Source organism: Bemisia tabaci, chromosome 8, assembly GCF_918797505.1.
Source record: "Bemisia tabaci chromosome 8, PGI_BMITA_v3".
Taxonomy (NCBI): Eukaryota; Metazoa; Arthropoda; class Insecta; order Hemiptera; family Aleyrodidae; genus Bemisia; species Bemisia tabaci.
The window spans coordinates 43,875,779-43,902,783 of record NC_092800.1 but is presented as its reverse complement, the minus strand read 5'-3'; the positions used below and the strand labels follow the sequence as shown (position 1 = coordinate 43,902,783).

Here is a 27,005-nt window from a genome sequence, read left to right as displayed (position 1 = left end):
AGGGAGAGGGGGCATTACAATGGGAGAAGGGGGTCAAGCCCAGCGTTACGTAACAAATCCAAGCTGAGGGGGGGAAACTTTTAAAAAACGTGCAAAAAATTGAAAATCCTACCTTTCCCAAACGAAACTTTTCGGGAATTATCTTTATCGGATATTGAAATATCGGAAATGTATGTATTTCGGGCGACATAGTTGGATGGAAAGTTGAATTCAAAAAATTTGATTTAATTGCCCTCCGTTCAACTTACCATGCAATTGCCGGCGCCAATTGGATAGAAAGTCGAGCGAGAAGTTAAATGTGACGTCACATTCAAGTTTCCGTTCAATTTTTCATCGAATTGTCGTTTTCTCGCGCCAGTGTCTCACTATCCAACTTTTTATTTGACAAGTTATGTCAAGAGTTGAATGAGGAGTTCGATAGTGTGAATGAAAATGTTGCACATGTGAGGAATTTGTGATGTGACTATTGATTCATACGTAAAAGTTCACGAGAGACACGATGTGGCCACTGGTTTTCTCTGAAATTACCTCAGTCCCAAGCTCAAAAAGAGCTCTCAAGTTGAGGCCAAAATGGAGGAGATATCCCACGCTCTCCTGAGAGTCCAACTCTACATCAAGACGAACTCTCCATGCAAAGATAGGGAGCAAATACATTGACAGGGCTGCCAACTAATTTGGGAACTCTAAAACTGAAAACGCGGCAACCCTGCTGATGTATTTGCTCCCTATCTTTGCATGGAGATTTTGTCTTGATGTAGAGGTGCACTCTCAGGATAGCATGGGATATCCCCTCCATTACAGCCTCAACTTTGAGAGCGTTTTTTGAGCTCGGGAGTTGATTTCAGAGAAAATCAGTGGGACCATCGTGTTTCTCGTAAACTTTTATATAAGAACCAATAGTCAAATCGCAAATTCCTCACACGTGCAACTTCTCCATTGGGTTTTAGTGATGCATTGCAAATATCTGTAGCATGCAAGTGATCTAACTGATGGACCATCGGATCGTTCTCCATTTTCCTTCTACATGTGGAATCTGCACCCCATGTTTTGGCCCCGAAGGACGGGGAAACCCTTCCGGTAGAGTGGAATGCTCGGGGCGTAAAATGTTTGAGGTAAGATCGGGCCGAAAAACGGGTGAGTAATTCATTCAAGGGCGGGAGGATTGACGTCGTTAGCGGGGACCGGCGCAGCCTAGGCCGAGGTGAGTGGGTCATTAATTAAAGACAAGTCAGAGGAAACACGACGAAAATGACCGCTGAGTGCGGCTCCCGGGGACCAAAGGGCTCCCTCGCGACCCTTTTTCGTCTGGGCCTACGCCTCTCGAGTCGGCCGCTCCTGGAAAAGGTTAGAAATCAAGTATTGCACTCCATGTTTTCTCATCAAAATCGCGGGGGTGCGGAAAGCTTTCGACCGCGCGATCGAGCGGGTCGTAGGTGGAGCCATGAGGGGTGGGCCGTGCGCCCTCCTTCCATCCCCGATCGTCCAAAAAAACTAGGAAGAGAAAGGGAGGAAAGAAAAAAGGAGAAAACGGAGGAAGGAAGAAGGAGAGACGCTTTTGGTAATTATTCATGTTGAGATTGATTAAAATTGCATGTTAGATGCTTTAAAAATTCGAACAATTTTTGAAGGAAGTCCACGCACTGAAATTAATAATACGCTCTTTTAGCACTTAGGATGTCAAAAGTGTGTCTGGTGATCCCAAGATGCCACTTTTAACTGCCCCCGCAGTTAAAGTAACATCCTGTGAATGCAAATTCAACTACGTGGGCAATCAAGGCAGCATCAGAGGATCACCAGACACATATTTGACATCTTAGGTGCTAAAACAGCATACCACTTTTTCCAGTGCTTGGTTTAGCACTTCGGTCATCGACATGTTGTTGAACAACTTGATTCGCCTTCAGATTACAAGGTAGGTATAAGCAGGTGGCCAGGAGCCACAATAATTGTATTCGCAATTCAAACGAATAAGCGAATGGTAAAGCCTTTTCTATGGTTGACTGTCCTTCAATTCTGGGGGATAAGCACATTAGCTTAAAGCTCTCTGTATCTGATACTTCTTCGTAACTTCAGTCATAAGTATACATTTAAAGCTGTAAGTTGGCTTTTTCCTATTCGGAAAAATAAAATAGGAGCGGAATTTTTGCACCAAAACAACGGAGATACGTGGTTTGACCCTTCGGCCATCGATATTCATGTCACCTATAGCTTGTAAACGGCTCCTTCGTCCCTTTTGGTCAAACTTACGGAAAAAGTGGATTGCTGATTTAACAATTACATTGTTAAAAAATATATCCGACACGATTCAAATGCATTTTCCACAATAGTGGAACGCTAATGGTCTGGGTGCGCTGGTCACAGAATCGTGTTTTGATGCTTGATTCTTGTAGATAAACTAAAATTAATGAGATTCGTTCAAACCGCAACTTTCTACGTTCAATATAAACGGAGATATCGCCCTTTGAAAAGTCGGGTTTTTGCCGTCATCCGCCGCGGTAGAGACACCCTTGGTTTTTTCCATCTTGCTTTTATCAATCAGGGAAACAAACATTTGCACTAGTTACTCACCATGAAACTCGGATCACTCGGATCAGTTGGACTACATTTTGTAATTTGGACCTATAGAGTCTAGCCTGGTTTAAAAACAACGCATGTACCATTAGTTTCCCTACGCACATAAGTGTTTTTCCAGAAGAGCCAGAATTTATAGTTCCAAATTGCAAAATGCAGTCCAGTTGATCTACAAGAATCAAGCACTAAAACACGATTCTGTGACGGGCGCAACTGACCCATTTAACCACAGGGGAGGTTAAAATAGCATTTTTTATTGTGAAATCTACACTGGAAAACAAACACATTTGATCCAGAGTCCAGACTCTTGAAAACAGTGACAAGAAAAAATACTCTTGATTCAATCGGATTTTTGCTGGAATCAAAACGAAATCCGCTTAAATTAATAGACTTGGTTCTTGATTTAAGCTAGATTCTGATTGAATCAAGAGTACTTTTTCTTGTCGATGTTTTTAAGAGTCTGGACTCTAGATCCAATGTGTTTTTTTTCGAGTGTACATTGAAACTTGTCAGGTACTCTTTTTAACTACGAGATTGTTCAATCAGCAATTTCATTTTTCTCCTCGCTGTTATCTTGGGTAGCACGGCATCCCATGGGCATCCAAGCAAGGCTAAAACATCCCAAGTCCGGCAACGCTGACCGCAGCGCCCCCGTCGGGGTTTTTCGCGAGCGGGCCGGGGGCCGGGGTGCTCGCACCTTGGCGGGGGCGCGGCGAGCGATTTCAAAGGGCGTGATTAATGATGGTAATCACCTTCCTATTTCTTTAAAATCATCTTAACTGCAGCTTGTAATCTCCATCTCCGATCCTCTCGCCGGATCCTCATCTACCCGGGTGGCGGAGGGGCCGGCGGTGCGCGGGGAGGAGGGGGGAGGGCGCCGGAAACGGAAACTGAGCACTGAGCAACGGCGCGGCGAGGTGGCTGGATGATCGATGAATCCTAAAAAAAAAAGGCCCGAGCGGAAAAAGTTGCTATTTGGTGGGGAAACTCGGAGGTAGCGCGACGTTGCCAATTTGCACTGAGGAAAAATGAGTCATGGTGTCTAGAATGGAGATGTTGCATGTGTAAGGAATTTGCGATTTGACTGTTGATTCTAACGTAAAAGTTCGCGAGAAACACGATAGTGCCATTGGTTTTCTTTGAAATCAACTCCCAAGCTCAAAAAAATTCTCAAGTTGAGGCCAAAATTGAGGGGATATCCCACCCTACCCTGAGAGTCCACCTCTACATCAAGACAAACTCTCCATGCAAATATAGGGAGCAAATACATTAGCAGGGTTGCCGTGTTTTCAGTTTTGGGGTCCTCAAATAAAGTGGCAACTTTGCTAATGTATTTTCTCCCTATCTTTGCATGGAGAGTTTGTCTTGATGTAGAGGTGAACTCTCAGGATAGTGTGGAATATCCCCTCCATTTTGGCCTCAACTTGAGAGCTTTTTTTGGACTTGGGAGTTGATTCAAGGGAAAACCAGTGGCACTATCGTGTTCCTCGCGAACTTTTACATAAGAATCAATTGTCAAATCGCAAATTCCTCACACATGCAACATCTCCATTCTTGACCAAGCTCGTTTCCTGATTTTTCTCTGATTTTCCCTGATTTTCAGGAGCTCATTCCCTGACCCTCGTCTCTATTTTGATAGTTTTATTTCCTTTAGTACTGATTTGGGTAATTACAATTTTAGCAGAAACAAACCGAACACCTTCCGATTTCTCAGAAGGAGAATCAGAATTGATGTCAGGATTTAATATTGAATACAGAAAAACTAGATTTATAATACTCTTCATAGAAAAATATTCTAGCATCGGAGCATTTCTTAACATAGAGGGAGAATCAGCATTGATTTCAGGATTTAATATTGAATACAGAAAAACTAGATTTATAAAACTCTGTCAGGGAATGAGCTGTTGGATCGAGATTTTCTCCCGATTAGCCAGGATTTAGTCGGGGGAAAATGATATAACACTCCAGAATGCCGGATATGAATATCCATTTTTATCATCTTTAAGCCAATTCTTGAAGCCACAGTGGAATGTTCAATTTCAATAGCGTTCCTGATGTTTACAGTAGCTGTTCAATGAAAGATGTTCCAGTATTCTGCTGTATAAGGTCTTGCTCTTAGCGTGGAAATTAAGTACGCCTTCAATTGCTCGCATATGCAATTCGGACAACCATCGAGCACGAATAGTTGCATGTTGCGCCGGGCCGCAGAAATTCATGACCGAATAGCGGTCTATATCCAGCCGGCGTTTTTCCTTACTACGGCTGTATGGTGTCCTGCATCAAACGCACTATTCGGTTTGTACTTTAACTTCCGGTTCTGTAAACTATACCATTTTCTCGTGCATTAAACCCCTACCGAGATGAGGAACATTAGCGGATTTAGCAAAGTGGCAACACTGTTTTCCCCATTTGAATTATGGAAATGTATCGATTCTTGTAGGGGCCAGGTGCTCCGACAAAAATCGATTATTTAACATAGGTTTAAATGGAGGATATCCGGTGTTGCCAAATTGCTGGATCCGCTTCTGATGAGGATTTTTCTGCAGGAGCGAAAACGGACGTCACCGACCTTGACATGGAAAAATATTCACATAAAAGCGGCAGGAAAAAGTATGAACTCTGTACCGGAACATAAATAAAGACCAACCGGTTTTATGATCTCGTTCCCGCCTGCGAAGTTGACACCCTCGACCTGCGAATTGATCGCCGGGTTACGGAGTGTCGGCGAAGGGACATCCCTCGAATTTATCGTGGCATAAAGGCTGAGAACACGGCCGTAAATTCACTTTATGGACATCCTGTATTTCGAAGAGCCATGTTTCTGGAGTCTCATAGATATCAAAGACAGACAGTGCTGCTTTCCTCATGCAGGAAAAATTCCGTGTCAACATTCAAATGTTGTTGAATTTCTTCCGTCAAAAATATTCATTGTAGAGAAAAAGTTATGAATATATTACCTTGAAACTTTCAGATACTCTTGACTAAAAGATGAGGATTGTTCTCTGAAACTTCGGAGGAATCACACGGGAAAAAAATGGATTGCTATTTCAACAATTAAATACTTAAAAAATATGTCCAACATGTTTTAAATGTACACTTTACGATAGTGGAAAGCTAAGTTAACCACCGGGGTGGTAAAATTAGCATTGTTTAATTGTAAAATCTACATTGGAACACATCGGACACCTTTTTAAACACAAAATTGTTAAATCAGCAATTTCATCCTCTCTGTGAACATTCACACAATATTCCGTAAAATTGTACTTAGAATTTTGCGACTCCCTAAAGTCTCAAACCGTCTCCATATCGAGCATGACAGTTACTTAGGACAAACGCCACATGGACTCAAGAGTTGCCATACTGTCTCACATAAGTGTTTATTTTGAGAGGAGTTACGAGTATCTTCTCTTAAAATTTTCAAATAATCAAGGTCTAATCTCGACTAAAATTCTCTGAAAAATTCGCGGGAAAATATTTACAGATTTTCCTAAAAATTCATACTTCATCAAAGAAATCTGATAACGTCTAAAGACTGATACGACGTCCTTATTTAGCATGACAGTACCTCCGTGTGTATTTGAACCGGAGCTATGGACATCCTGTATTTCGCGAGGCCCAACCGAGCCTCTTAGGAATCAAAGACACAGAGATAGCGGGCACCTCAAAGAGGCAGTGGCTCCGGCGTCAAGTAACTTTGATTAAAATTTCCGATGCGCAGAGCTTCCTTTGGTTAGCAAATATAGAGTCAAAAGGGCGGGCAGCGGGGTAGAGAGGGCTCATAGTTGCCAGGTTGTGCTAGAAAAGCTGCATTTTCCCCCTTTTAACCCATGTAAACTATACAAATTTTATCGCACAACCTGACAACCTTGGGATGGCTGAGGAGGAGTCAGAAGGCGTCATTTTGTGGTCGATGAAAGCCCCCCAAAAAAGCCACCGGGGCCCTGTCCGAGGGAGGGGGTGGGGGAGGGCGAACGCGGTCCAATTTTCGCTCATCAAAGGCATATTGCAGAAGTTTCGACCCAACTGGGTCAGCTTTGTCTTGTGGCGTGTAATATCCCCGGAACTCCCCGTCGGATGATTTGGAATATCATTGCGGAACGTTCCACGAAAATTCCGGTCGATTGCATTCGGTTTATTCCTCAAAACTGAACCGGTTCGCAAGGTCAGGTGTAGGGAGGGCATGGATTCGATCGAAAAATAAAAATGTGAATCGATCGACAGCCGTGAATCAATTGATAAACCGTCGATTCAATAAAAAATCCCATGAATTGATCGCCAAAGCCGTAAATCGATCGACAAGTTCATGAATCGACCGGCAAAGCCATGCATCGATCGAAGCGATCAAATTATTAAAAAACCGGTGTTGATTCGATCGATATGAATCTATCAAAGAAATAAAAACGTGATCTGATCAACACCGATTCGATCGAAAGCCGTGAATTGATCGATAAACCATTGAGTCAATCGACAAACCCGTGAATTGATAGACAAAGCCGTAAATCTATCAAATCGGTGTAAATTGAATCATGTCATTTGGTTCACGTTTTTGTTTTTCAATCGACTCATATGTCAATCGAGTAGACACCGAATGGTTTTTTAATAATTTTTTGTCGATCGAGTCGGAGTCCATCGATTCCCGGTTTTATTTTTCGATCGATTCATGCGTCAATCCGTGCCGTATCTTGCATCCTCGCCGTGCCAAAAAAAAGTAATTCAAACGTAAAAAGATGTCGAAAGCACATAACTTTATACAGAAACAAGCTACTTTTCAGGGCTGATGGCAATTCACTCACCAATACGAGAACTCATTCAATACTCCGGTTGATATGAAAAATTGACAGCATTTTTTACCTGAAACACAAAAAAGATAATCGTTAAAAATGAAATGTTGTCATCGATATTACTCACGATATAATATTTGGATTACAATTTGCAATAAGGAACCTCTGTCTCTAGCTTTTTCACAAAAGCACCTTTCTGCCCAAAGAAACCAATGACATATAGGTTGTTATTGCAAAATGCAATCCATTTGTGGCATTGACATTGCTCTTTTGAATATTGATAGCCAAAGTGCGGAACTACGTATCTCCATTGCGGTGTTGCAAGATTTATGTTCCTATTGTATTATTTCGAAGAGAAACAAGCCAATTTTATGGCTTGAAAATACAGAAAATTCTGCTAACAGTGAAGAAAAATCAACGAGGTTTTCAAAATATTAAGTTGACTATTTTTTTGAAGAGAAATAAGTATGATAGGAGGTCTGCAACGTTGCAATCGGAGGTACATAATTTCGTGCTTTGACCATCAATCAATAAAATATATGACGGAATGAATGAGATTATGTTTTTTGCTCACTTCACTGAAATAAAGTTCTTGACTCACACAAGATGATCCTTAATTAATTTTACCTCTAATAGCTAGTTGTTGTTGTTGTTGTTGTTGTTTTTTTTGTTTTTTTTTTTAAATCTTGATTCAAACTAAATTTTTCTCAAAATAAGACAAAACCGCTTGGATTTAACAAAAAAATGCCTTAAATGAAGAATCATACTTCATTTAAGAAAATTATTTTTCCCAAGAAAATTAATTATTTAGAGGTAAATTTAAGAATGTTTTCCCCCGGAGAGTATGGATTCGATCGAAACATAAAAATGTTAATCGATCGAAAAATAAATACGTGAATCGATCGAAGTGAATCACTTGACAACTCTGTGAATCGATCGACAAAATCCGCGAGTCAATTGACAAATCCTGTGAATCGATCGATAAACCCCGCTCATGAATCAATAAAATCCGCGAGTCAATCGACAAACCCGTGAATCCATCGACTTTTGTCGATCAAATCGGTGTCACGATCAATGCATGTCGATCGAATCCATACCCTTCTTTTCCCTCAGCACTCTCACTGAAAAATGTCGTGTGAACACTCGAGAGTTACCAAACTTCCTCCAGTAAAATTTTATATTTTTAAAGAAACCTATCAAAATTTTCTCTTAAAATTTTCAGATAATTTAGATCTGATTGCGAATGAGATTCTCTAAAAATTTTGAGGACAAGTACTCACAAATTTCCCTTGAAAGATCCCTAAAAGATTTTATCAAATTTTCAGGAAATTCGGTCGTTACCGCTCCCTTACGACCCCATGGCTGGATTTTCAGGAAATTCGGGCATTACTGCTCTCTTACGACCTCACGGCTGGATTTTCAGGAAATTTGGTTGTTACGGCTTTCTTACGACCCCGGCGGGGTGAATGACGTCAGAGTCGAAGAAGGCGGCCTCAGCCCGGGGGTCACGGTATCAAACAGCGGGGACTTAATCTGATTAAAATCTCGGCTAATTACTCGCCGGAGGGACATGAGACTTGATTTCCCGGCCCCTGCTCCGGCCCTCGTGCCCGAAAGAAAGGGACAGTCATGAATAATGGAGGACCCAGTCCCTGGCTCCTCGAGTAGTCGAGTAGTCCCCGAGTCCCTTGGACAGATCTTTAACTTGAAGAGTCTCCTTCAATTAAGACGCGCTCGCCAGCATCCAAGAGGACTCGCTATTACTCTCCCGTGCTAAGGAAAACGGCCGTATGAGCCCTCAGATATTGCCATATTTCCTTCGATAAAAAAGTGTTTACTAGGAAAATTGTTGACACTTTCCCTCAAATTTTTCAGAGAATTCTGTCCGCGGTTTCATCTAAAATATCCGACATTTTCAAGGAAAAATATTAATTGCACACTGGAAAAAAAAACACATTGGATCTAGAGTCCAGACTCTTAAAAACATCGACAAGAAAAAATACTCTTGATTCAATTAGATTTAAGCTTAAATCAAGAGCCAAGCCTCTTAATTTAAGCGGATTTCATTTTGATTCAAGCAAAAATCCGATTGAATCAAGAGTATTTTTTCTTGTCAATGTTTTCAAGAGTCTGGACTCTAGATCCAATGTGTTTTTTTTCCAGTACTTTCCGCTGAAATAACAATTTTATATTGGTAAATATGGCGACATTCGGATGATCATATGACATTTTCCCTTAGCACCGCAGAATAATATACACAAGTCTTTGTGACTCTTTCGTTGGTGAAGTTCAGTTGAATTGGAAGCTGTTTTAAAATGTTCGTTTTAAAACACCAGGATACTTCTTTTGAAATTATTTTTGGTGAGAAAAATTTACGAGGCATAAAATTTGAGTAACATTCCAATTAAAGTATTTAAAAACTTTTAAAATATCAAATGTTCTTTCATAAATATTAAAAATGTTTGACGAAAAACATGTGGAAAAATTCTCATGAAGGTAGTCATTTTTGCGAGTATTTTTTTACATAAATTTAAGTAGAGTTCTGCCGTACTAAGGAAAAACGGCGTATAAGCATTCGAGAGTTGCCACATTTCCTTCGATACAATTTTTATTTTTGAGAATATTTATGAATATTTTCCCTTGAAATTATCAGGAACTATAGGTGCAATTGCGTACAAACTTATCTGAACAATTAAGAGGAAAATATTCATAATTTTACCAGGAAATCCATGTTTTATCAGAGAAGATTTGGCAACGCCTAATGGTTCATACGACGTTCTTCCTTAGCACGGCAGAGTTGACCTTTGCTTAAAAAATAGCCAAAAACGGGATTCTTGACTTTTCTGCCGTACTAAGGAAGAACGCCGTATGAGTCTTTAGACATTGTCAAGTTTCCTTCAATATAGTATGAACTTTCGGGGAAAATCTGTTGATACTTTTCCCCCAGGATTTTTCAGGGAATTTTATTAGCGATAGATCTAGATTATCTAAAAATTTCAACAGAAAACATTCATGCCTTTCCTCAAAAATGGACATTTTATCAGAAGACATTTAGCAACCCTCGAATGTGCATATGGTGTTTTACCATGGGACGGTAGTATTACAACCAGCGCCATAATTACTGCCACATAGCACTTGTCGCCGCGCCATCTGCCTCCTGCGTGTACCGATGAGGCTCTCCAAAGTCTCTGTTCACACTTTTTTTTCACTATTCCCGAGACATTTCCAGGCAATCTGATAGTTGGAATCGTGGAGTCTGGTGGGCGTGGGGTACATGCCCCCCAACATCCTACCCATCCCCCTTCCGTGACGCAATGGGAACCCCATCGCTAAGTGCATTGCGTAATTTATGAACTCTCGCCGAGTCCAGGCAACGACACAGGTTCACTTTATTTTTGCATGAAGCCATTTTCAAGTGGAGGTAAAAAGCATGTCTCCCATCAACCGATGGTTTCCGACTTCCGCCCACGAGTGTGTCGACTCAACTTGCGGCCTGGTGGCCTGCGGGCCGATTATTGAAATTGATAGACAAAGCAATAGACAAAGAAGACAAAAAGGATTTGGAGGGATCCTATTGGTAGAAGCGGGTGGTTGCAATGGACAAAGGAGGTAGGTAATAGACTAACTAACGGCAACCCACGAGAGACCCGACAGTTAGTCTATCATTTTCTCCCTTTGTCTATAGAAACCACCCATTTCAACCAATAGGATCGCTCCATACTCCCTATGTCTTCTTTGTCTATAGCTTTGTCTATCAATTTCAATAATCAGTCCGCTGGTGAAACATCACCGACTCAGAGACACACGCATCGTTTCGACACGGGATTCGTCTCCGCGAAAAGCAGTGGCGTGACGGGCGTGCTTTGCGATATATCGATTGATCTGTCGTTTAAACCTATGGAAAAGGATCGACAAACAGGGAGTTCGCAGCGAACACCTTAATAATCGATTCTTTACCACAGCTTCAAATGGGGGAAAATCGATAATCGATCATTCGCGCCACGCCACTGGATAAAACCCTCTCATTGTCGAATTTTTCGAGGGTTTCTCCGATTCTGTGAGGACTCTTCGAGTTGGCAAGGCTCAACTATACTGCCGTCCTCAGCAAAACCGCCGTAACTCCATTCTAGATGAACTAGAAAACTTGAACCCGATAATCAGAATGTGAACTATACCGCCAAGCTATGGAAAAACGTCGCATGAACATTTGAGAGTTGCAAAATTTTCTCCAATAGGATATTTGTTTTTAAAGGAAGTTATGCATTTGTCCTTGAAATTTTCAGATATTCTGGATTAAGCTGCAAAGAATATGGCTTGAAAAATTGGAAGAAAAACATTTATAACTGTCTCAATAAATGTGAATTTTATCAAAGGAAACTTGACAACGCCTGAGGGTATATACGGCGTTCTGCCTCAGCACGACAGTATATGAGGCCCACTGAGGAAGGAAATGAGCGGAAAGGAACGACTTTGAATACGACTCCAAAACCACTCAAGCCCCTAGTCATAATATAGAGACTTAAACGTCCTGCATATCACTCGAGAATTTTTCATAAAGTGACCACAAATATACTGCCGTTCCAAGGAAAAACGCCGTATGAGCTTTCGGGCATTGCCAAATTTCCTCTGGCATATCACTAATTTTCAGGAAATTTTTTGAATATTTTCCCGCCAAGTTCTCAGATAATTTTGTTTTAAATTTGGTCTAAAGAGTCTGAAAATTTAAAGGAAAAATATTCATAATTTTACTCAAAAATAAACATTTTACCCAAGGAAATTTGGCAACTCTCGAATGTTCATACGGCGTTCTTCCTTAGCACGGCAGCATAGCGCACAAAGTCTATAAAAATGAATGGATGAAACCAACTTTTGTATCGTTGCACACCGATGGCGGAATAAAACCCGGTTGAAAGTTTGGCAGCGGTCGCATTTTTTTTTCTTTTTCGGGGGAGGGCAGGGGGTTGGATCGGGGGCGCGGGGGGGGGGGTGGTTTTGGAGCGCGCCACGTCTCACCCTCATAAACGTGCCAATGCTCCTGATGAAAAGATACGTCTCCCATACCGAATTCCAGGTACAATCCGGGCGTCCTTTGAAAGGTATTCCCGTTGCTTCCTGCCGATAGGAGCTTCCATATCGAGCATTTTTCCTATTGATTTCTTGTTCATTTCGCATGAGCAAAGCTGCGGGGACTCACGTTTCGCTGCAATATCGTTGCAGTCTAAAACGCAATAAACTTAACTACGCTCGCGGAGACCCTACGTCGCGTCAGCGGTATTTTCTCTGACGGAGCGTGTAGCGTCCTCTCCCACTGCTTTACGAGATACCCTCCTCTCGAAATTCCCAAAGTTGTCTTTTTACTCTATTTACTAGCGCTAACTGGGCTGCAGAATCTCTGCTCCTCCCACAATCATCTCGGATCAGGATAGAGTGCTTTTATTGGAAGAGTATGGACATCTTTGTTTGGACTGAGTTTAACCATAACAGAGACGTGCCGTTTTTTCTGCGAGTGACTCAGTGCGCCTTCAATTTTTCGACAGGCAACAATACGGACTTCTATCTATTAAGCACGAATAGTTGCATTCAGGCGTTGTGATATGAATTGCGTTAAAAATTAGACGGTGTTACCGCACGGTGGATCGAGTCAATTAGAGAGGTCGCACATGAAAATGTTGCCTAAAACTGCTAATTTTGATATTTATTTCGTCACATTTTAAATTTCATGAGGTACTACTGGAAGGAAATTTCACGGGGGAGCCAATGGAACCACTTTTAGAACCTGAACATTTTGTACGAACAGAATTATAAGCGTTTAAAATTTCAAAAAATTTTCCGACCTTTCTTATTGACTCGATCCACCGTGCGCCGTTGCCTGACACTCCTGACAGTTGTCGACCGAGGTAACTGCGGACTGATAATTAAAATTGATAGGGAAACCTATGGACGAAAAGGACGGAGGGAAAATAGAATAGATGGAAGCGGGTGGTTGCAATGGACAAAGGAGGAAAACGGTGGACTAACTACACGCCAAAAATAGTTAGGTAACTCTGTAGAAAAAATGAAGTTTTTTGTAAAAATACGATGTATGTACCTTTTCGATAGGAAAAATTTCAATGAAGTCGATCGAAATTTGAAGGAAACTCGATTTTTAAATTTGATCGTTATCACTCTTTATGATGATACGACAGTATTACCGTCCACGACGAAAACGCGTATCTTCATTCCAGATTTTGCACGTCTATCTCAGTTAAAAAAGGTGCAAACATCCATCCTACGATTCTTCAGCATAAATGTGTTATACAATTACTTAGGTGGGTAGTTATAATGACAGTGGCTAGGCGTGAATGATCGATTATTATCGATATTTCTCCATTCGAAGTTCAAAGAATCGATTTACAAGGTGCTCGCTGGGAACAATCTGTTTACCGATCTTTTTCCATAGGTTAAAATGGCAGATCAATCGATACATCGAAAAGCACGCCCCGCCACGGTACAGCCAAAATAATCATCATGACATCAATTACATCAAGCATGAAGTAAGTAGATTTTTTGTAACAATACGTTTAGTCCGATAACAAATTTTAAAATCTGGTTACGAATAAGTTGCCGTGTTTTTTCTAAGGACGAGAGAGTAAAGATTCGATCAAAACGCGAACCAGATCTGACCTATGAAACTCTGAGGATTTTACTCTTAGAGATCCCCTTCGATAGGTCCATCACTTACCCCGCGAAAATCGACATATTCAAGTGCGGTGAGAGGGCGGAGGGCGGGAGGGGTGAGGGAGGTTGAAATTGCATAGCATTAAGGCGCTCTGAGTCTCGGATCGGAGGGTGTCATTTAACTCGACACAGTCATCCACACATACCGGCCCCCGCCCCCACCCCTTCGGCCCCCTCGCCGTTCTCCCGGGCTTCCCGTCAATAACCTCATTTTTCTACTTCCGGATCGGTCGCCACTTCATTATTTCAAATTATACACTCGACGGCTTTAGTTTCCTCCGACGCACATCGGTGAGAGCAATTAGGAGAGGTTGGACATCGCATTTTTGTCTAAAACTTCAAAGGATGTGTCCTATTAAGGAGGGTATTTTGGCCCTAACTTTGGTCGAAAATTGAAACAGCTTAGAATTATGTTATGTATGGTCAAATCGACTCTTTATCATCTACCCTGAGAGAACATGTCCTTATTTGAGATGTTTTTGAAAGGTTTTTGCCTGATTTACCAGCGCAAAATAGTGAAGTTTTGCAGTTTTCTCGAATAATTGCTCATTTTCGGGCTTGATTTAGATTGTTCATGTATGAGCACAAGTGACTACCACTTTCTCCTTTAAATATGTTGTAATGGGTGTACTAAAGATTCACATATTCGAATATGAAAGTGGTAGTCGCTTGTGCTCCTACATAAACAATCTAATTCAGGACCGAAAATGAGCAATTATTCCAGAAAATTGCAAAACTTCACTATTTTGCACTGGTAAATCAGGCAAAAACCTTTCAAAAACATCTCAAATAAGGACATGTTCTCTCAGGGTAGATGATAAAGAGTCGATTTGACCATACATAACATAATTCTAGGCAATCTTCATTTGCCTGATTTACCAGCGCAAAATAGTGAAGTTTTGCAGTTTTCTCGAATAATTGCTCATTTTCGGTCCTGAATTAGATTGTTTATGTAGGAGCACAAGCGACTACCACTTTCATATTCGAATATGTGAATCTTTAGTACACCCATTACAACATATTTAAAGGAGAAAGTGGTAGTCACTTGTGCTCATACATGAACAATCTAAGTCAGGCCCGAAAATGAGCAATTATTCGAGAAAACTGCAAAACTTCACTATTTTGCGCTGGTAAATCAGGCAAAAACCTTTCAAAAACACCTCAAATAAGGACAAGTTCTCACAAAGTAGATGATTAAGAGTCGATTTGACCATACATAACATAATTCTAAGCTGTTTCAATTTTCGACCAAAGTTAGGGCCAAAATACCCTCCTTAATAGGACACATCCTTCTCATGCTTATTTCGTACCATCGTCAATTCCGATGGATGCCTGTTGAAACCAATGGACCCATTTTTAAAGTTACACGTTTCATTTTTAAGAAGATACGAGCTTTTGAAGTTCCCACATCGTGTTTGACATGCTCCATTTACTCACCCCACTGTGCGGTGACCACATCCCCGCTGGATCCGCGACAGAGTTTTATCGCCGCCTCTTCGAATGGGTCCGTTGCACACCATAGATGGTTAAACGATTTTGTACCTACGAGCATTTGACCTGCAGCAGCAGGCCGATTATTGAAATTGATAGAGAAAGCTATAGACAAAGAAGACTGGAGGAATACGGAGGGAACCTATTGGTGGTTGCAATGGACAAAGAAGGTAGCGACTAACTAACGGCAACCCACAAGAGACCCTATGGTTAGTCCATCATTTACCCCCTTAGTCTATGCAAACCAACCATATCTACCGATGGGATCGCTCGACATTTCAATAGTTTTTTAATCATTTTAATCATTTTAGACTTGTGCAGTCCGTGTCACGTATCCCATCGAGGTAATAATAAGTAACTGGTAGACCAGGTATCTGATTCAACATTTAAATTCTTTTTGATGATACTTTTTCCTCGCATACGATAACTTTTTTTTTCTAAAAAAAGAAGAGTTAGTAAGTCTCTCTTTAGGGAAAAAAAGAGTTAGGTATGGTTTTAAATGGACGTATTTTAGTCAACGGAACTAAGCGCCATCGGGGGAGGAAGGTAGACAGTCCACGCGCCTGGTAGCTAAAAAAGAGGCTACCTGGAATTTCGGGTGCACAGTGACTTTTTTTGGCTAACTTCATGTTATTTGAGTCGCTGAATCCGAATCTGAAGTTTCCTCCCGCGTGTCTGGTGAGCAGTTTCCGCCATTTTGAAAAATGGCCTGAAAAGGCCTTTTTTGCGGTTTTCTTGATATAGCGACTACGCATGAGAAAACGTCCCGGGTTTAGTTAATATTTTGAATAGCTGACATAATTTGGAAAAAAATGGTATATGAATATGCAAGGTTTGCTTAAAATGAGGTACGAAACGAGCGAAAATATTGCGTCAAAATTTCCGGCGACTGAAGAAAATCCGCGGAAAATCTTTAGAAAAACTGTATTTGCCTTCCGTAACAAGAATGATTAAAAATAAGACATTATTTGAGGTCTGCAACGTTGCAGTGGGAGCTAAATACGCTTCCTTACGCGTGCACGAAAGGATATTTGAGCTCATTCATGGCAGGCGCAGTGATACAACTATTCGACCACGGGTGTAAGCATGTTGCTGCCAGTCGGATTGAAGGCGCGCCACACTCCAGCAATTTTTTGGGTCCCGTCCCGTGCGATCTCCCTGGCTGGCGCGCCGCTAAAATCACCGCAAAGGGAGGACTGCACGTCATTATCCTTGATTCTCTGTCCCGTTTTTTCCACAATTTGAGTGAAAGTGTATCCCTGTATTGTAACGATTCAGAATCTCGGATTCTGTTTATTTAATTCATTTTTTTAAAAATTGAGGAACCTCGGAGCTCGGAACTTTGGAACGCTTCGGAACTTGGCTGACCGGGGCGAGCCGGATCGCGCGTTGACGGGTGCGCCGCGAAAACGTGAATGGGCGCGATGTTCACGATGCTGTATCTTCCTCAATTTTTAAACAAACCTAGCATATGTATACACCATTTTCTTCCAAATTATGTCAGCCATTCAAAACATTAACTAAATCCGGGACTTTTTCTCATGCGTAGCCGCTATATCAAAAAGACCGCAAAAAAGGCCTTCTCTGGCCATTTTTTCAAAATCGCGGAAAATGCTCACCAGATACGCGGTAGGAAACTTCAGTTTCGGATTCAGCGACCCAAAAAAACATAAAGTAAGGCAAAAAAATCGCTTTGTACCCAAAATTCAAGGTAGACTCACCAGGCGCCTGGACTAAGAGGGGACCTTGGATTGGCGGTGAAGCCGGGCGTCAGGCTCCTTCCGTCCTATACTCGCAATGCTTTTCCATGGCGCTTAAGTAGTTCCGTTTGACAGAACGCGCTATCCGGCATTCTAAATTCCTCAAAAGGAACTCAATTTGGCGCTTAGTTCTGTTTGACAGAAAAACACTGGAGAAAAAACACATTGGATCCAGAGTCCAGACTCTGAAAAACATCGACAAGAAAAAATACTCTTGAGTCAATCAGAGTTAAGCTGAAATCAAGAACCAAGCCTCTTAATTTTAGCGGATTTCCTTTTGATTTAAGCTTAAATCTGATTGAATCAAGAGTCCTTTTTCTTGTCAATGTTTTCAAGAGTCTGGACTCTAGATCCAATGTGTTTTTTTTCCCCGATGTAGGTACGTCCAAATTAAAGCAGTCGTTAATTTTCTCCCGACAAAATTCAAAATCCAGAAAAAAATGTTAATCGTGATAACTGTCGTATAAATTTGCCCTTTACAAGGAGTCTCATGGAGGAATTAAAGCTGCCACTTTTTCTGCGTTCAAACTTGAAGCGACTTGCTGCGTTTTGTTACTCTCGGTCCACTTGCTTGCTCGGCCGGGTGTTTGGGAGCTACTTATATTGCGCTGACTATTCTTTCGTGTCAAAATTGTCATCAGGGGTTCATTCCGGCTCTTAAAAAGCTCTCAGCCGAGGACGCTCGCGCTGGTTGACAGTAAACTTTATTGACACTAAAGTTCCTCTTGCTCCTTCCTCGCGGGAGAATGCCTCGACATATCGTCGCCACTTTGACAAAAGGGCGTATCTCTTTTTCCACGCGGGCCTTAGGAGTATAGAGTTTTATGGAGCACAGGGGTCACGTGGAAATCAAGATACGGCCTTACGTCAGAGGGGCGACGACATGAACCGAATTCGGCGGAAGGGATGAATCTTCCATCCGTCGTGAGCCTGAAATCATGTGAAGACTATCACACCTGTGGCTCATCTTACGGTGAAGATGGATTATTTTCGCTTTTATGTGTCCGTTTTTAGTACAGGTCAAGTTGCGGAGCCACAAACCTGCCTACATGCAATTTTGACTTTCGGACGAGAGTTGATAGCCTCTTCATGCTCTGTGAATTTTCAATTTTTATCATAATAAATCGATTTTTCATGAAAGTATGCTCAGTACTTATATTGAAAAATGACAATGCACGGTACCTAAGTTAAACTAACGTGGTGGTGTACTTGAAGGTGCTTTTGTGCCGAAATTTTCGTGATCTGCATCTCCTAGCAAAGGCTCGAATCGTTTTCGTTCCGTGCGAAAAAACGTAACTCCATTCTAAGGTCATCTTTTTTACAAGAATGCACCCGAGCAATTTGTGTTCAAAGTGTTCCTAATTTTCGCACAAGATCAGAAAAAAAAATTAGTGACATACTCGATTAAAAATACCCAAGATCCTCCTGGTAAAAATGAAATTTGCGGGAGGAAATTTGGCAACATTGAAATGCAGTTACATCCTTTCGTGCGGGAAACGACAGAATATCTGCGTCTCTGTGTGTCCTCTTTGGTGCAAATAAAAGTCTTAAATGTAATTTGCGAGAGGAAATTTGGCAACATTGAAATGCAGTTACATCCTTTCGCGCGGGAAACGACAGAATATCTGCGTCTCTGTGTGTCCTCTTTGGTGCAAATAAAAGTCTTAAATGTAATTTACGGGAGGAAATTTGGCAACATTGAAATGCAGTTACATCCTTTCGTGCGGGAAACGACAGAATATCTGCGTCTCTGTGTGTCCTCTTTGGTGCAAATAAAAGTCTTAAATGTAATTTGCGAGAGGAAATTTGGCAACATTGAAATGCAGTTACATCCTTTCGCGCGGGAAACGACAGAATATCTGCGTCTCTGTGTGTCCTCTTTGGTGCAAATAAAAGTCTTAAATGTAATTTACGGGAGGAAATTTGGCAACATTGAAATGCAGTTACATCCTTTCGTGCGGGAAACGACAGAATATCTGCGTCTCTGTGTGTCCTCTTTGGTGCAAATAAAAGTCTTAAATGTAATTTGCGGGAGGAAACTTGGCAACATTGAAATGCAGTTACATCCTTTCGTGCGGGAAACGACAGAATATATCTGCGTCTCTGTATGTCCTCTTTGGTGCAAATAAAAGTCTTAAGTGTAATTTGCGGGAGGAAACTTGGCAACATTGAAATGCAGTTACATCCTTTCGTGCGGGAAACGACAGAATATATCTGCGTCTCTGTATGTCCTCTTTGGTGCAAATAAAAGTCTTTCTCAGCGTGAGATGGGACTGACTTTGCGATCCCTCCAATTTTAAAATCGAATATATTTTTCAAAATGACATAAAATGAAAACCGCGCTGAGGATGCCAAAAACCAAAGCCAAAAACTTGGCAACGCGGTTGACCGTCGTTCACACCGCGAAGAAAAAAAGCATATTGAAACGGATTATAAAAATGTTAATGGGTCGCACCAGATGTCGCTAGCCCTTAAATTTACCGCGCAACAAGCTTCCCTTCGTTAGTCTGAATTTCAACGAACTTTAACACTTTCAGCTTTTGAATACTATATTTTATGGTGGTTTTGCGTTGAGTGTTTTGCACCTGATCCGGAAGCTGCTATCATGCTGCCACGTTTGCCGAGAAAAAAATTCAAATTTAAATTCATTTACGAGCAAGTAAACGGTCAATACTCGGATTGAATTCGCCTACCAGACATCTAGTATCATTGACTCTGCGAAGGTTGTGTTGAAAGAAGGTGAAAAACTTGTAAATTGAAGAGATGAGGAAACGGAAAAAAATTATTATGATACAAGAATCAAGTCTTTTCGGAGTTGAAAGGCTAAATGGTCTGCATTTTGCAATATGGAACTATAAATTCTGGCTCTTCCGGAAAAACACTTATGTGCACAGGGAAACTAATGGCAAAGACGTTGTTTTTAAACCGGGCTAGAATTTATAGTTCCAAATTGCAAAATGTAGTCCAAATAAAAGCCAACTTCTCGTTACCTCTTCGGGGGAACATGCACTCATTCAGTGCACAACCCGATAACCATAAAAGTGGCAATCAGTGCAAAGAAACGCAAAATATTAGGACAGAATTGAAATCAGAATAGAGTAAATTGATTTTTTCAGACCTGGCCGGAGAGCTTGACCAATATCAGACGGAAATAGCGTGAACAGAATAATCCAAAATAATCAAAGACCTAATTCCCGAGGCTCATCCCACTGGATGGAAAACAGAACACACACAACTCACTTAACTCTATCACTGACTCACGGTTTCACACGACGCGAAAACACAAGTATAATAATTATACTTTTGCAACGAACACCTTGATAATCGATTCTTTACTACAGCTTCAAATGGAGAAATATCGGTAATCGATCCTTTACGCCACGCCACTGATAATCAGATCCGAAAACACAAGAACCGAAATTACCGAAACTGAACGCGACCATGGAAAGGAATTGAAATAATCGAAACCGCCACGAAAAGAACACACACATCGGACGAACTTCGAGATTACAGAAACCGATGAAATACAAATGTAAGACGAACAGGAATGTCTGGGTTTAAGCAAGGGAACACGGGACCTTGGAGGTTCGAAAATCAACGCGATCGAACTCGAACGGAACACCAGGCAATTTCTCCTCATTTCAGCCGAACACAATCGATCGAGTGATCGCAACAAAGAAGATAATTAGATCTCATCGGTTTTCTTTCGAATGAGAAAGCACTAAATTATCGAATTCGAAATCACGTCCACGAAAAATTTCCACAGATAACCGAGAGAAGGCCACTTACGAAGTGCAAAAACCAAATTACTTCAACAGATGAGAGGAAAGATACGTTCCCGCCGTTTTCAATACTTCCGAATCTGTCGTGTTTCCATATTCGAGAAAAGTCTTAATCGAAATCGAATCACGTCCACGAAAACTTAAACCGAACGTTAGCGAGAAGTTCACTTGCACAACACGAAAACGAGTACTTCAACCGATGAGACGAGAGGCTGGAGGGATGCGTTCACGCCCGGCATTTTGGAAAAGACACTTTCCTTCACCTTGGCCGAGTGCATAATTTGTCGTGAGTACACACAATTTACGAAGAGACGATTAAAACTTGCACAGATATTGAGAGAACTCGTACTAAGTAGCAAGGAGCAATGTTAAAACGAAACAAATGGCAGGATCAAAAAGGTACCGACCGGACATGACAGATTGGCGACGCCGCGACGCGTGAACCTTGCAGTGAGGCTGCTTTCGCGAAACTGCGCGAAATTGGCCGGAGCCGGGCCCGCTGGCCCGCGGGCCGGTGGAGTGGGGCGGGGCTAGCTGGTCTCGAGGCAGTCACACTCACACACTCACACCCCTCCCCCCGCCACTGCCCGCCGCCGCGGGAGTGCGCTTCGCGCATCTTCTTCGCTTTTAGTGTATTTTCCGAAGGAAATACACTATTTCATAAATTAAATAATTTATTTAAATTATTTATTTCAGATTCTTACTGTTTCATGACTTTAGATCTGCAGTGGACGACTGAAAGTCTGATAGCAAAAATTGTCTTGTGAATAGAGGGGTTAACGTTTATTTCTTACTCTTTCTCTCAGATCCCGGCCGCCACCATGTAGGGCTCAGGTTTTTTATCGTTGTTTCTTTTACATTTTTATCGTTTCCGACTGAAAATCACTCAGTTTTGAGTCGAAACGTCTCGGGTTCATAAATTGTGTATTTTTAGCCTTGTTTCCCGTTTTTTCATCCTTGTTTTTCCACTGTTATCATTGCGTTGGGCTGCTCTTAAAAATATGTATCTATTTTATTTTTTACATTGGGCCTTATGTAGAAATAAAACTTCAAACCTCTTTTTCTCAGTTTTAACTTCATGTGGATTGGTTCTTTCCTGATGGACGCGGTCCGCTTAGGAGTTGATCAGTGGCGCGGCGTAAATGATCGATTATCGATACTTCCTTATTTGACTCTATGGTAAAGAATCGATCATTAAGGTGTTCGCTGCAAAAACAGCCCTGTTCATCGATCCTTTTCCATAGGTTTAAATGGCAGATCAATCGATATATCGCAAAGCACGCCACGCCACTGGAGTTGATTTCAGTAGCTTTCGTTGCGCAAATCGTATATATATATATATATATATGAGTCGCTTTTATAACGCTCTTTGGCGCTGTGCGACGCCTAATCGCCACAAAGCTCGGTCTTCCCACAGGTCATCAGGGAGTTGACAATCTCTTATCTCATTTAACACCCCCTGTCGCCAACCTCTCACTGGGCGTCCCCTACGTCGCCCCCTACGTGCGCAAATCGTATTCTACGTGAAATTTTGGTCAATTTTTGTATAAGAATCCTTAACGTCAAACTTTGTCTAGTTAGATAGATAGATGAAATAGATAGATGGAATTTATTGATGCATACAGTTTATATATAAGCTGTAGAGATTTTTACTATAGTAAAAAGCTCTGGCACAAGTCAAAACAATTTATACAACAATTATAACAATTTAAGCAAAATGCATGAAAGGTTCTTCGAAAAATTCTTTTAGACTGTAATAGGCTTTATTTTTGAGTCTAGTGGTCTATCAACTCTGCCGTGCTTAGGAAGAACGCCGTATGAACATTCGAGAGTTGCCAAATTTCCCTTGATAAAACATGTATTTTTGACAACATCTGTGCACATTTTCCCTTGAAATTCTCAGATATTTCAGATTAAATTGCGTACAAAATTGTCTGAAAATTTTGTAAAATAATATTTGCAATTTTCCCAGTGAATCCGATTTTCATAGGAGGAAACTTGGCAACGTCTAAAGGCTCATACGGCATTTTTCCTTGGCACGGCAGAATAGTTTTAACACGACTAAAAACTATTATTTTCATACGTGGCAGTATCTGAAGTTTCCGAGACCATAGTAATGACTGAATTTCAGTGAAATTGGCACGCGTGATGCTCATCCCGGACGGGGTCGAAATGAAGTCCTCAGACGTCAAATTTTCGGGGCGGAAACCTTCCACCTTCCTCCTTGTCACGGTTCCGGTTCCCGGTTCCCGGTTCCCGTCCTGGAGTCTGCGGTCGTCGAAGCCTCGGCCGAATCCAAGAGGAGCACATCAAAGCCCTTGACATTCGTCTGGTTTTCCATAACTTCAGCGGCGATGAGTGTGGCCCCGGGCCCTGGGGAGGGGGAGGGGGGGGGGAGATTTCAAGTAATCAGCGGCCCGACAAGGATCACAGATGTTCTCGAACTTTTACGACCACGGCTGGACGACCATACGAGCTTGAGGGCGCTTGTGTGAGAATCCGTGGGGGGGGGGGGGGGGGGGGGGCTCGAACCATCAAACCACCACACCATTCACACACCACTACCACCACCGCACCGGTGCCAGATCAAAACGCCGCACTGGGAAAAAAAAAAAAACAAAAAAAAAAAACACATTGGATCTAGAGTCCAGACTCTTGAAAACATTGAAAAGAAAAAATACTCTTGATTCAATCGGATTTTTGCTTGAATCAAAAAGGCCGTTTAGGCCGATAATAAATTTTGAAATCTGGTTACGAATAAGTTACCCTTGCACTGAAAAAAAAAAAAACACATTGGATCTAGAGTCCAGATTCTTCAAAACATTGACAAGAAAAAATACTCTTGATTCAATCGGATTTTTGCTTGAATCAAAACGAAAGCCGCTTAAATTAAGAGACTTGGTTCTTGATTTAAGCTAGATTCTGACTGAATCAAGAGTACTTTTTCTTGTCGATGTTTATAAGAGTCTGGACTCTAGGTACAATGTGTTTCTTTTTTCCAGTGCTACACAGTTTTTAATTTCCTTTATAAATCGAAGATTAGCTTGAATTTGTTATCAGTAAATTCTTACCAGAGGTTGATAAAATTAATTTAACTTAGGGATAATCTGTCGGAAGAGTCACCCTTAATTTATTATCAGGATTAAAGTTATTTACGTATTGTGTGAGTTTGTATTATTGAGTTGATAATAAATAATTTTTAAAAAAATAAAAAAGATCAAAATGACGATATTCTCAAAATACTTTTGTGATGTTATCGTGAAGCATTTTTTTCGTTTGAATTTTTTCAGAAGAATCGGAAAATTCCACAGAACATTTCGAAAAGCAAACAGGATAAATGTTGAGGATTTCATAGTAGTGTCTGCTATCGACTTGCGATATGGACTCACTCCAGGAGGGAACATATCGATGGCAAAAGTGCGAAACCACGTATCTTTTTCGTGGAGTTCCAAAATTTCCGCTTATATTTCGATTTTTCAGAGAAAAACGAGCCAACTTCAAAGCTTAAAATACAGAATATTCAACTTCCAGAGAGGAAAAATCACGGAAGTATTCAAGAAAGTATACGGACTAGTTTTCCATAAGGAATTTTTTTTTTTTTTTTTTTTTTTGTATCTCAAAATTTTACAAATACTTTACAAGTCTCATCATTTAAATATCATTCATATCATATTAATTCAAGATTTCCTTCAATTAAGTGTTTGCGTCCCGAGACACGCCGAAATTACCAACAGGTATATCATCGGTCAGGGTTATTGTTACCGTCTCATTGCTACTAATACTATATACATTCCTTTTAACAATTAAAATAGTGTAACTTTGCCGCACTAATAGGTATTGATTTTCGGTAAAACATGTTTTTGTGTCCTCCCTATGGCGCCCATCACAGGTTCACTCCGGGGCCACCTTTGCCCCAAATCCGGCCCTGATACTTCCAAAGCTTCTAATATGTTCTCCTCCTGTGTGTTTTATATTTTTTGCAGTGGCAAATCGTCGTAAGGATCTATTTCTGTAGTCGAACCGAAGTATTTTACTTACATTTCGCTAAAATTGTCCTTTTTATGATGCAGCGCCAATGGCGTACTTAACCCTAATGTAAACCACCTGGAGCTTTCCTAGGGGTAGACGCTGTTTCCGAAACACTACGAATACAGCCCAATGATACGGCCTCATAACTTACATGCAGGTGAATCGTTTATTTCAATACCCGACAATCGACAACCTAACGCAAACCTACAAATCTACCAGAATAGACAACCTCGCGGCAGCTATTAATATTTACACAGGAGCCGAATCGGCCCTTCAGTATAAGTGGAGGGGGGTGAATGGGGGTGGAGGGGAGGAGGGGTGCAATACACAAATCACACGCCTCTCGACTTTCGACAGACCAGAGCCGTGAGCGGGATAGATTCTCATCGGATTCACCGAATAGGTGATTATTTAAATAATAGATCCGGGGACTTTTAACACCGTGCCTCCCTCCATTCATCGGCACCGATACAACACACTAACACACGCGCGCGCGTATGTCTATATATTTATTTCGAAAGCCCCCTCCGCCTCCCCCTCCCCTTCAAAGAGAGAGATGCCGCACACTGGGATGTGAGACCTGGAAATCTGGCCAAAGCATACAGAGCCCTCACCCCCAAAGTTGTTGCTCGTGTATTGAGAAATACAGGGAAAAAATCGATTGCTGATTTAACACTTAAATTGTTAAAAAAATATGTCCGACATGTTTCAAATGGACGTATTTCTTTCAAATGGAACTATGTGCATGAAGACACGAGCCCTGAGACCCATAAGAATACATGCATAACAGGGCTCACGACGTAATGCACGTAGCTTTGTTTGACAGAAATGCGTCCACATGTGCATTTTATAATCGTGGAAAGCTGATTCAACCACGAGGGTAGTTAAAGCAGCATTTTTTATTTTTTATTTATTTTTTTATTTTTTTTATTTTTTTTTGGTAAAATCTACATAAAAACATCTCAGAAAATGTTTTAGTTACAAAATTGTGAAATTAGCAATTTCGATTTTTTCTGTGAAGCCATAATTAAAGTAAGCAAATTATTGTTGCTTCACATGACCTCTGAATGATATTAACCACAATCAATGAAAGTAATATTTTTACCATCGAATGAAAATTTTACCGATGGTGAAAATGCCGTCATTGGATATGGTTATTGTTAATTGAGAGCACATCACTACTTGGGTATAATTTTAATCATAGTTATTTTTGAGGACATGGCACGTACATTGGAAATTGATTTTAATGGGATGTCATAATGAGAAAAATGTTTGAGGAATTTGCTTCGCACTGAGCAGAAACGTCACTGAAATTCGCACAAAAAGCCGCACAGCCGTTTTCATGTAGAAAATTAAATTGCTGAATTAAATTTGGCAATAGCTAATGCGGCTTGGTTCCTTTCTGCTTTAACGCGGTCTGATTAGGTCAATAGGGAAACTTGAGGTACATGCGTTGTGTTAAAACGGAGCCAAATATTTTAGTACTCCTGATTGCAAAAAATTAAAGTGCTTAATTAATTTCGGCAAGAGCTGATTTGTATTCCGCTGGCCTTATCCGAGGTTTCCTCCTCCACGCACCACAGTGTGCCGGAAGACAGGAACACACTCACACCCTCGGACGCATGTCTATATATTTATTTCGAAAGCCCCACACCCCCCGCCCTCGCATGAGGATCGCGGAGAGATCCCGTCGGGTATCGGGAAACACCGGGGTCTTTGCCTCGCGCCTGGGGGGATGCCAAGGAGCGAGCGGTCGGGGGGGGGGGGGGGGAGGGTAACCCTTGACATAAAACACTTGCTTCCATCGGGGTGGAGTAAACCTTGCGAGACAGCCTTATCAACCTGCCACAGGAGCACGGGATCCACCAGCCTCA

At 41.3% G+C, this 27,005-nt stretch overlaps 1 protein-coding gene across 2 annotated transcripts in view; it reads right to left on the bottom strand.

The window, feature by feature from the left end:
• Positions 1-27,005, bottom strand: part of side-IV (sidestep IV) — a 648,417-nt gene that overhangs the window by 611,369 nt on the left and 10,043 nt on the right. The window contains exon 1 of one of the 2 annotated variants that reach the window (XM_072303133.1): positions 20,439-21,539. The exons of the other annotated variant lie outside the window; for it this stretch is intronic. The gene's annotated coding sequence lies outside the window, so the exon portion shown is untranslated. Of the gene's footprint in view, positions 1-20,438; positions 21,540-27,005 lie in introns of those variants that run through there. 2 annotated transcript variants of the gene reach the window in all.